This window comes from Bidens hawaiensis, unplaced genomic scaffold (assembly GCF_021521415.1).
Source record: "Bidens hawaiensis isolate Kalapana, Puna unplaced genomic scaffold, B.hawaiensis_p1.1 tig00004269_1, whole genome shotgun sequence".
NCBI classification, from domain to species: Eukaryota; Viridiplantae; Streptophyta; class Magnoliopsida; order Asterales; family Asteraceae; genus Bidens; species Bidens hawaiensis.
The window spans coordinates 1,294,639-1,304,774 of record NW_027491256.1 but is presented as its reverse complement, the minus strand read 5'-3'; the positions used below and the strand labels follow the sequence as shown (position 1 = coordinate 1,304,774).

The window sequence follows — 10,136 nt, the reverse complement described above, 5'->3', positions numbered from 1 at the left end:
TAAATAGACGGATCATTCAAAATCTCTTCATCGTTCTCGACCTCAACATCGGGCTCAGCCTCTAACACGGTCAATTCATCGTCATTTAATCCAAGCAGTATTGAAATCTGCTCTCGTGTTAGAGACCTTTCAACAAACTGCCCCTCTTCGATCTCATCCCTATTTACTACACTCCTGACCACCCCCGATCCATCCACAAATATGACTGTATCAGCTTCTATCATCTCAATCGGTTTAGCAGCAGTCGAATCATGATAAACAGTGATCTGCTTATCCGAATAACCAACTCCACTAGTACCTGCACCAGAGGAAGAGCCATGAGATTGTTTCGGCTCACTTCCTTCAGCACCTGAAGCATTAGGGTCTTCATCATCATTTTTCAACTTCTTCAATGCATCGTCTTTACACGTGAGTTGCAAAATGAGATCTTCTTGTTCTTTCAGCTTCACCCCCTGAGACGTAACAATCTCACTAAGGGCTTTCATTTCTTTTTGGCAATAAGAAACATAACCCGTCAACTTCCTTTGATTCTCCATCAACTGTTCGTGATTCTGGCGATCAGCAGCCATTTGATTTTCATACATATGAAGAAGATTCAAAAGCATGTCAGTTTAACGATGTGCTGGCAGGGTATACAGAGATGGATGAATTGGCTGAATTGGTCCCTAAGGTCGTGTAATCCTCATAAATGGAACTGGACGAGGTTGAGGAGGCATCATGGACAGTGTTGGAGGAACAGTTGAGGAAGTAATAGGAGGCCTTGGTATCTCAGCTAGAGCAGTTTGAGGAATCATACCAAGCCTGTCATGAGCAACCATTGTCGTCGTCAATGTAAGCTCCGGAGTGCTAGTAGTAAGCGGCACCGCCGGGCGTTGAGGAGTGGACGACCTTGGAGGCTGAACTCTAAATGAAATGCCAGCACCAGCCGACACTCGACGCCTATAAATGAAATGCCAGCACCAGAAGCTATCTCTTTACCTTTACTCTTTCGTTGAGCTGTAATTGTAGCAGCTAATGCAGCTTCAACCGCAGCTTGTTGTTCTAGGATAGCTGCATCACCATCACCACCATTACCACCGTCACCACCATCATTACCATCATCCCCACCTGGTCCCTCCTCACTCTCGGAATCCAAATCATCATGGATTTCGGGATGTGTATTAGACGACCCAACATTAGATGACCCAGATTGAGAAGTATTAGATGGTTCACCTTCAGAAGCATTACATGGTCGAGGTTGAGAAGCATTAGATGGCCCATGCTGAATTGGATTTGATTGTGATCTATGAAGAGGGTAACATATCAGTTTACATTCAAAAACTTGTTACGTGTATGTAGTTATATATATTTCAGAAACTAAGACAAAAAAATAAAAGTAAAATACATGGGGGGCCTGCATTTTCTTGATCATATTCTTGTCAGTACCCTAGTAGCCTTGCTGACATGTTTAGTAGTTGAGTGGCTAGATAGACTAAAGTAGCCCATAGAAAAGTGCAACACCCTTTTAGCCAATTCACCATTTTCTTTTGCTGATAATAAGATATAATAAGAAATTAACTCGATCAAAAGCTAGCTATCATCTTTAGGTTGCAATTTGGTTGCTTCTAAGAGGGTATTTAAGTAATTTTAACAACATATTATGCTTAATTGATTTTAACATAACATGTTCTTGAAAGTAATCATAATATTATTCATTCATCAACCTTATTGCAATCGTAACAAATAAATAGGATACAATGCAACTACATAACCCAATAAATATGGAATACTAAATCATATAATATCTCATAAATAAACATAGATGTGCAGAAAATATATGTCTCAATGTTCTCACTTTTTGTCTTGACTTAAGTTTGCCATTTTGAATGTATCTAGTAAGAATCCGGTAAAATGACTATGGAAACAAGTTTAAAAACCCAAATGTTGAAGAATCATTTACAAAGACGTTTTTTTTTGCTTAAATTGCTCAATGGTAGAATACGTGTTTTAGTTAAATTGCTCAACGGTAGACATTATTTTTCGCTTAAATTGCTTAACGGTAGAGTACGTTTTGTTGGGTCCATATTTGGTGGTTTGTACTTAGTTATATGTTTATTGGGTTTCGTATTGGGCTCTGTATGTAAACCGAGATCCTTATGGATCTCGGTGGGCTTTGGGCTATGGTTGGGCTTGTGTATTGAGTACCCTATATATAGAATGCATTGTATAGGGTTCTAGGTTGCTAGTTCAATTGTTGGTGAACATAAACGAAAATCATAGCCACCATCTAGAGAGCAATACCGATTTGGGTAATCTCATGTACCAGACGGTTTAATAATATAATTGTGTGCATTTGGAGTATTACATGGTTGTTCATTCACTTGTCTTTGAGTATTGTGTATTGTAAGTGCTTAAGCACCCGACGTATCTTAATATACATGTGTTTTGAAGCAATCTCGTGTCACATACTTGTGTTTTATTTGTGTTCTTGAATCACCAAGTATAGGTATTCCACACCTATACTTGTTATATTGATATCATATTTGTAGTGATCCAGATTCGAGACTTACAATTAGTATCAGAGCCTTAGACCTTATTCAAGCTCGTTATTGTGATATCAAAGATTCGAGAATAGTTTTTTTCGGTGGCATTTGTGTTTTTCCAGCGAGTGTCTGATCTGAGAAGAAGAAGTGCTATATTTGGTTAAAGTTTGGGTTATATTTAGAAACAATTCAAATCCCATCAATCTAGGGATTTAGTTGTTACAATAAATCCTCTAGTCAAACGAATTTTTGGGAGTTCTCGGTTGTGCTTCTTAGTTTTCGGCCCTTAAACTCTGAGTTTTCAGTCAAAATGAAGGGTTCTCGGTCAACTGAGTTTTTGGCCAGAAGTGTTCTCGGTCAAGCTTTGGGTTTTTGGTCAAATCTTTGAGTTCTCTGTAAAAAATAATTTGAACGAAATTTTTCCTGGACGCCTATTTTGAGCGGGACATCTTTCTTTAGAATTTTGGGGATCATATTTTTTCGAGAAATTTTGGCGGGAAAATCAGTTTAATCTCTTTAATTACTCAACGGATTCTCCACAACTCATCTCAATGTTTGGAAGTACTCTTAATCAGTCTGCTCCCTCACAAGAAGTATATCAAAATTCATCTGATATAAGTTTTAAACCATGTTCTTTAAATTGTGGTGAAAAAATAGAAATGTATAAGCTTCATAACGACAGTCTAAGTAGAGATATGAAGAGAATAAAATCAGAAAATTTTAAACTTAAGAAAAATGAAAAGGGCTTTCTAGACAAAATTGAAGCACATAACAAGGACATTAAAAAGCTTAAGTCTGATTTTAGTATAAAAAGTTGTCACCATCTAGATGCTTGAAATTGCTGAGTTAACTGCAAAACTGGAAGCCTCCAAGTTAGAGATCTTGAATCTAACTAGTAAGTTTGAAAAGGTTGAACTTGATTTTAAAAAATTCGATGGTTCAAGCAAAGTAGTTAACTCAATGATTGAAAATCAATTATGGTGGAAAGAAAACGAAAGTGAGGGTATAGGATATAGTCAAGTACCCCCACCATACAATGACAACTATCCTAGTCTTCCTCTTACCAAAGAACAGGAGGAAAAGATAAAAGACATGAAGTATGGTAAACAGGTTCAATCTGAAGCTGTTGGATCAGGATCCCTAGAGGAAATCAAGCCTGCTTTTAAATGTGTGAACAATTTTGAGGCTTCTACTTCATGTACAGATATAGTAAATGATGTTGCTTCTGATAGTAAAGGGGTTCAGGCTAGTGAAAATGAATCTCATTCTAACGTGTCATCAAACTCAGATGACATTACAACTCAAAATTGTACTAATAATAATACACAGAGTTGTGGCAACAAAGGGAAGGCACGTAAGAAATCAGCACAACAAGGACAGTCTCGTCCTCATAGATCCTCCGGATCTCCATGTGTTGATAAATCAATGGGTGCCATTTATGTTAAGAGGCAAACATATTACCACTGTGGCACACCAGGACATATAGCCAGAAATTGTGTTCATCGTCTATATGTTCTATACTACAAGAAAATTCAGAAGGCTGTGCCAAGGGGCAAGAAGAAAGGAAAAACCTTTCATAAGAAGGAATTCCAACATGAGGCAAGTGTTTCCGTTGACATTAGACGAAGGATGAAGGCGTGTTTCATCTGCGGGATCGGCGGGCATTTGGCAAAGGAGTGTCACTACCGTGTTTTTAATAAACAAGCCCCTCAGGTGAAAGGTAACAAGTTTCAACCGAATCCAGTGGTTAAACAAAATGATTATTTTACAAAACCACGAGTATCTGTACAACGGGTCACAGATACTCAAGGATTCAAAGTTAATATGACAGGTTTGCACTCAAATGGTTTAGAAACTGTTAAAAGAAAAATAAATTTTCAGAAATCAATGAGTGTTGAGAGTTCGAGGAATTCGAATTCGAATTGTTTCACTCCAAAGTCTACTATTTCAGATTTCACTAAGCCAAGACAGACTTGGAAACTTAAAACTCAGCAAACGGAATCTGTATTAACAAATGATTCTGTTAAAGATGGGAAAGATATGAGTTGGCAAGAGGTCACATATGTTGATGCTCAAGGGAACCCCAAGACATTTATGACTTGGGTTCCTATGTCCAACTGATCCCGCTATGCATGTAGGAACAACCACAAACTCTTTGTTTATTATACGGGTTGTTCCAGGCACATGACAGGGAAAATATCCATTGTTTTTAAATCTTTAAACCATAAAATGGATTATTTGTTGCTTGGACGGGAATTTAGGGTGATAGAACGTTTTTAATCTGCTCTCTAAGTGTGTAGAAACAAATCAGGGAATACATTGCATATTAAAAAGTTTGTTCCAGACATTCAACTCGCAAGAATGCAGAATCTCAAAACAAGCTTATTCCTATGGGAGATTCTAACAAATGGAAAGATGATGACTTGAAGATAAAAGGTAACCGTATCACTTTGGTATGAAAGATTGATCAGTCAAAAAGATTTTAAAATTTTAAATTTTTATAAAAAATACAAAAATATGTTCACGTATAGTTTTTCAAGTATAGTCCTTTATTTTGTTTTATTCCAAAAAGTGAAAATGACTTGAACGTGCATGAGAAATGATAGTACATCAGTTGGCTGACTATCACACTTCATCATAAAAAATTTATTAAATACTATGTTTCGACGATTGAGTATTTTTTAGAATAAATTTGTACATATTTTATAAATTTGCACAAATTTAGAGGGAGAAAATAAAAAAAATTCAAAAAGAGTGTGTGTTTAAAAAAATAAAAGTTGTGATTAAGTTTTTCAAGATTCACTCTCGCTTAAAATTATGTCGGTTGCTTAAGTTTGAAGAACATATACTTGTATATGTTTGGTCCGGTGATCTACTTGTAGATTCACAGGATAGCCATTTATCTAACGACTGAAAGCAACTGGGGCGATTGTGATGTGTTTTTGTGTTTTGAATTTTTTAACTTAAAATTATGTCGGTAATTCCAAGTTGGAGGACACGTATTTTCATATGTGTTTTGGTCCTGTTAACCACTAGTGGTCATACGGGATAGCCATTTACCTGAAAACTAAAGAGTGACCGAGGTGACTGAGTTCTTAACATGTGTATCTTCTGTAACTTTATGGGAAGTAATATTACTATTCAGTTAACAGCTTTTTAGAAGCTTCAAAATATTTTCAAATGAAAATTGATCCAACCTTTGGAAAATGATTGGTATATTGTTTTTGTGTGCCTAACGGGTGAAGTTATTAAGCTTAAAAGGCTCTAGAACAGTCATTGATTTGTATGGTAGCTTTCCATGATGCGTAAAAGTTGAGGTGATATAAACTAAATATGCTAAACTTAATGTGGAGACTCATTTTGAAGAAATGTGCATGTCTCCATATACATCTCTCCGAATGATAGGCAGAAAAGTAATTACCCAGTCATACACGGGCCCGTTAGTGTCTTGATCACCAAAAATATTATGTTTCTAAGTTTTTGCTGAAGTAAAAAAAGGAGAAAAACAAAAAAAGATAGAGAAAAATATATAATAAAAAATAAAGAACAAAAGATTATTGTGAAGCAAAAATAAAAAAATTCGTATTTCAAAAGTTTAAAGGGTCAAACTATAACTACAGAGATGGAGGCATAAAAGTAAGTCCTGTCATGTCTCAAATGAAAGGCCTGTAAGTCCGGATGGCTTGTAAGTCCAACGTTCAACCTTAAAGCTTAAATTATTGTTTGTTTATCTACAAAAAACTTTTGATCAAGCACTAGGGGGTTGGAGTCAAATTGGGGTGATCAGGGGAAAGCTAAATACGCTTTGAGAAGAGATAGGAGGCATCACAGGTCCATGAGTGATGTCCATCTAAGCTTTATGTTGAACTGAACCTAAATCATATCACTGATGCAGTGAAAATCATGCTAAGTTCGTTATACCTGCTATCAACCTGTTTCTTTATGTCATAATAACGCTGAACATGAATCTTTGTGAAAGTACCTTAAACAATATGATTCCATATTAGGGTGATCAGGGGAAAGCCAGATCCGCTTTGAGAAGAGATAGGAGGCATCACAGGTCCATGAGTGATGTCCATCTAAGCTTTATGCCGAACTGAACCTAAATCATATCACTGATGCAGTGAAAATCATGTTAAGTTCGTTATACCTGCTATCAACCTGTTTCTTTATGTCATAATAACACTAAACATGAATCTTTGTGAAAGTACCTTAAACAATATGATTCCATGTTTGGATCTTTTCATAAAGGCGGCATTTTTATCAAAAACTGAAATTTGATCCCAATTTTTAGCTAAATTACAAGAAGACCGGGTGATTAAATTTGTTTTATTTGTTGTTTTTGATCTTATTTTATTTCATTTATTTTTTTTTACTTATTGATTACTCTTGTCGAAACCATTGTGTTAAGAAATTGTTTTAAAATTTGTCTTCTGCTAATGAAATATGATTTCGGTTATTGTGTTATAGTTGGTTTAGCTGGTATGATCTCATTTCAAGTCTTTTCAAGAAAATCATCAAAAAAATTACAAAAATATGTCTGTCTTATTTTGTTTTATTTAATTGTTTTCAAAATATTGTGGTTGATCTCTCTATCAAAGTTGATTGTTCTTTCAAGACTGATTTCTTGCAACGGAAGCATATGAAGTATCTGAGACTCAAATTGGATGATGTTATCAAAAAGGGGGAGATTGTAGTGTATTAGATGCAGATGTTGAAGTTGTTGATCATGTTAAAGGGGAGATGGTAGAGTATTGGATGCAGATGCTGAAGTTGTTGATCATGTTAAAAGGGAGATGGTAGAGTATTGGATGCAGATGCTGAAGTTGCTGATCATTGAAGTTGTTGATTATGTTCTAGTAAAGATTCTGAAGATCTGAAAGCATCAGTCTAAGGGTAAGATTGTTGGGTCATAAATTGGTTAGACTAATGCATATCAAAAGGCCACGACATGATCAAGACTAAAGTGATATAAACGAAGACGAGTTGAAGAATTGCATTGGTGTAATACTGAAATCCCTATGGATTTTGGTTAGGCTAGTCTGAAGTGAAATAAACAAGAACGAAGCTACAAACCAAGGGGAGATTGTTGGGTCCATATTTGGTGGTTTGTACTTAGTTATATGTTTATTGGGTTTCGTATTGGACTCTGTATGTAAACCGAGATCCTTATGGATCTCGGTGGGCTTTGGGCTATGGCTGGGCTTGTGTATTGAGTACCCTATATATAGAATGCATTGTATAGGGTTCTAGGTTGCTAGTTCAATTGTTGGTGAACATAAACGAAAATCATAGCCACCATCTAGAGAGCAATACCGATTTGGGTAATCTCATGTACCAGACGGTTGAATAATATAATCGTGTGCATTTGGAGTATTACATGGTTGTTCATTCACTTGTCTTTGAGTATTGTGTATTGTAAGTGCTTAAGCACCCGACGTATCTTAATATACGTGTGTTTTGAAGCAATCTCGTGTCACATACTTGTGTTTTATTCGTGTTCTTGAATCACCAAGTATAGGTATTCCGCACCTATACTTGTTATATTGATATCATAATTATAGTGATCCAGATTCAGGACTCACAGTTTTTTAGTTAGTTCAATGCCAACATGGAACCCAAATTAGTGGTTACACTTAATCAAATGATATGATGAGATGTTTAAGACACATTTAGATACATTAATAATTCAATTGTGAGGGGAGGTGAGGTGGTTAATAGGAGGGTGATTAGGGGTATTTGGATGGGAGGTGTTAATGGGTTGTGGAGTGGTAACAGTAGTGTTAGAATCACTTATGAGTGATTTGGTCATTGGTGAATGAGGAAATAATAGGCCAATGTTGGCTATTGGTAGGGTAGGAATATATTGACCCAATATTAAGAGGAGAATTGGGCTGTACACCGATATAACATGGGTTGGGTTTAGTGGATCTTGTGTGGAGTTTACGTGGAGTATGTGGGCAAAGGCATTGACAAAGATGCTTAAAACGAAGAGTTCTAAAACAAAATTTGTTTATAATCAATCAGTTTTTAAAAGTGAACTAGTATTGAGACCCGCGGGCGTTGCGCCGCGCCACGTCAAAACCATGTAGCATGCCGATTGTGCATTACATATTTTACAGAAAGTTCATCATATCAAAGTTTATTAAATAAAAAAAAAATAAAGTAATATTATGTGTTGGCTTCACAATAATAAAATCATAATCCAACTATACAATAATATGTTCTCTACCAAATCATAGTCCAGACTCCCTCTTTTTAGTAAAATAATGTGTAACCCAACTTGTCTTTTGAACTCATTACCCAGCTAACCCGATATGCAACTATTATCGCACATTTTGACCTGAACTCATTTGGACTCTTTACCTGGCCTACCTGACCTGCAACTAAAATTGGAAACTGAAATGAACCTTTAAGTTATACATAATGTAAGCTGCTACCATCAAAACTTGTAGATGACTAAGAGACATGCATAAGAAAGGTTAAAGCCAGTTACCGAATCAACATAAACCAAAAGGAATACTCTCAATTATATAGAGACTTTGTTAAATAGTAGGTTACATTTCTTCTGCTTGCCTCCCAGACGCCCACCAATTGATGTCCTGTTCAAAATGTTTAAACAAACTGGCCAACAAAGAAACAGGCCAAAATCAAGATCATGCTAGAATTTAAATGGGCCACGGGTTGTTCTGCAAACAATGTCCCAACTAAGTGTTTTGCCTATACAAATGTATAAATATAAAAAATGTATAATATAGCAGATGCCATGATACTTATTTATTTATTTGGTTTTTCAGTAACATATATTGATTTTTAGAAAGATGAACATAAAATTATATCCATTTTTCGAGAACAATTAAAGCAAAATGTTTATGTTCCATGAGTGAAAACAAACGTGTCTACAAACATTTTATCAGCTCGTTTAAATATAAATGGTATATTTTAACATAGTTGCACTTTGCAAACAAAAGATTTATCAAACCGGTTTTGTAGTGAGCCAATCCTTTGCGACTTGCAGTATGGTTTAAAATTGCAACTGTTTTTTAGGCTTTCTGGATAAAAAGGTTTCTGACCCGTGTTGGAGGAATATGTTTCTCACATGTTGAAGACGTTACTTCCCATTCTCACTTCACTGAAATTACCTCTTTACCCTATAACTTTCTTTCCCACTCTATTTCAAAATTCATTAAGTTACCTATTAGTAAATCTATATATACTCTATTATTATATTTCAGAAAGCTTAAAATAATCAAATAATACCAGAAAATTGGGGATTGAAATTGTAAAATCATCAAAACATTTATAAATTTGGGCTAACCGTTTCTAAAGCTAAGACTGAAGGTCTCTGCTCCTTTGGGCTCCACCGAATCAAGATTGTTAACCTATTGAAAAAGTCAATAATCGTCAACTTAGCAAATACATACCTGCGTGAACATAAAGGTAGCGGCAACACTCCTGCTAGATGCACTGCAAAGACACAGGAAAAAGAACATCAACGAAAAAGGGAAAAGATCGAAGATAAACCCCGATGCAAACAAATACGTAAAAAGGAAGCGTAATAACTCTAGGTGGCAAGATGAAAACACTGTAGGTACTTGTTACTCGGGCATAAAA

The 10,136-nt window shown here is 35.7% G+C and overlaps 1 long non-coding RNA gene across 1 annotated transcript; it reads right to left on the bottom strand.

The window, feature by feature from the left end:
* Window positions 1-8,655: 8,655 nt before the first annotated feature.
* LOC143625953 (uncharacterized) lies at window positions 8,656-9,917 on the bottom strand. Its single transcript, XR_013152347.1, has 2 exons — window positions 9,841-9,917; window positions 8,656-8,981 (listed from the first exon to the last, which is right to left on the bottom strand). It is a non-coding gene; the product is annotated as an uncharacterized LOC143625953 (long non-coding RNA).
* Window positions 9,918-10,136: the final 219 nt, after the last annotated feature.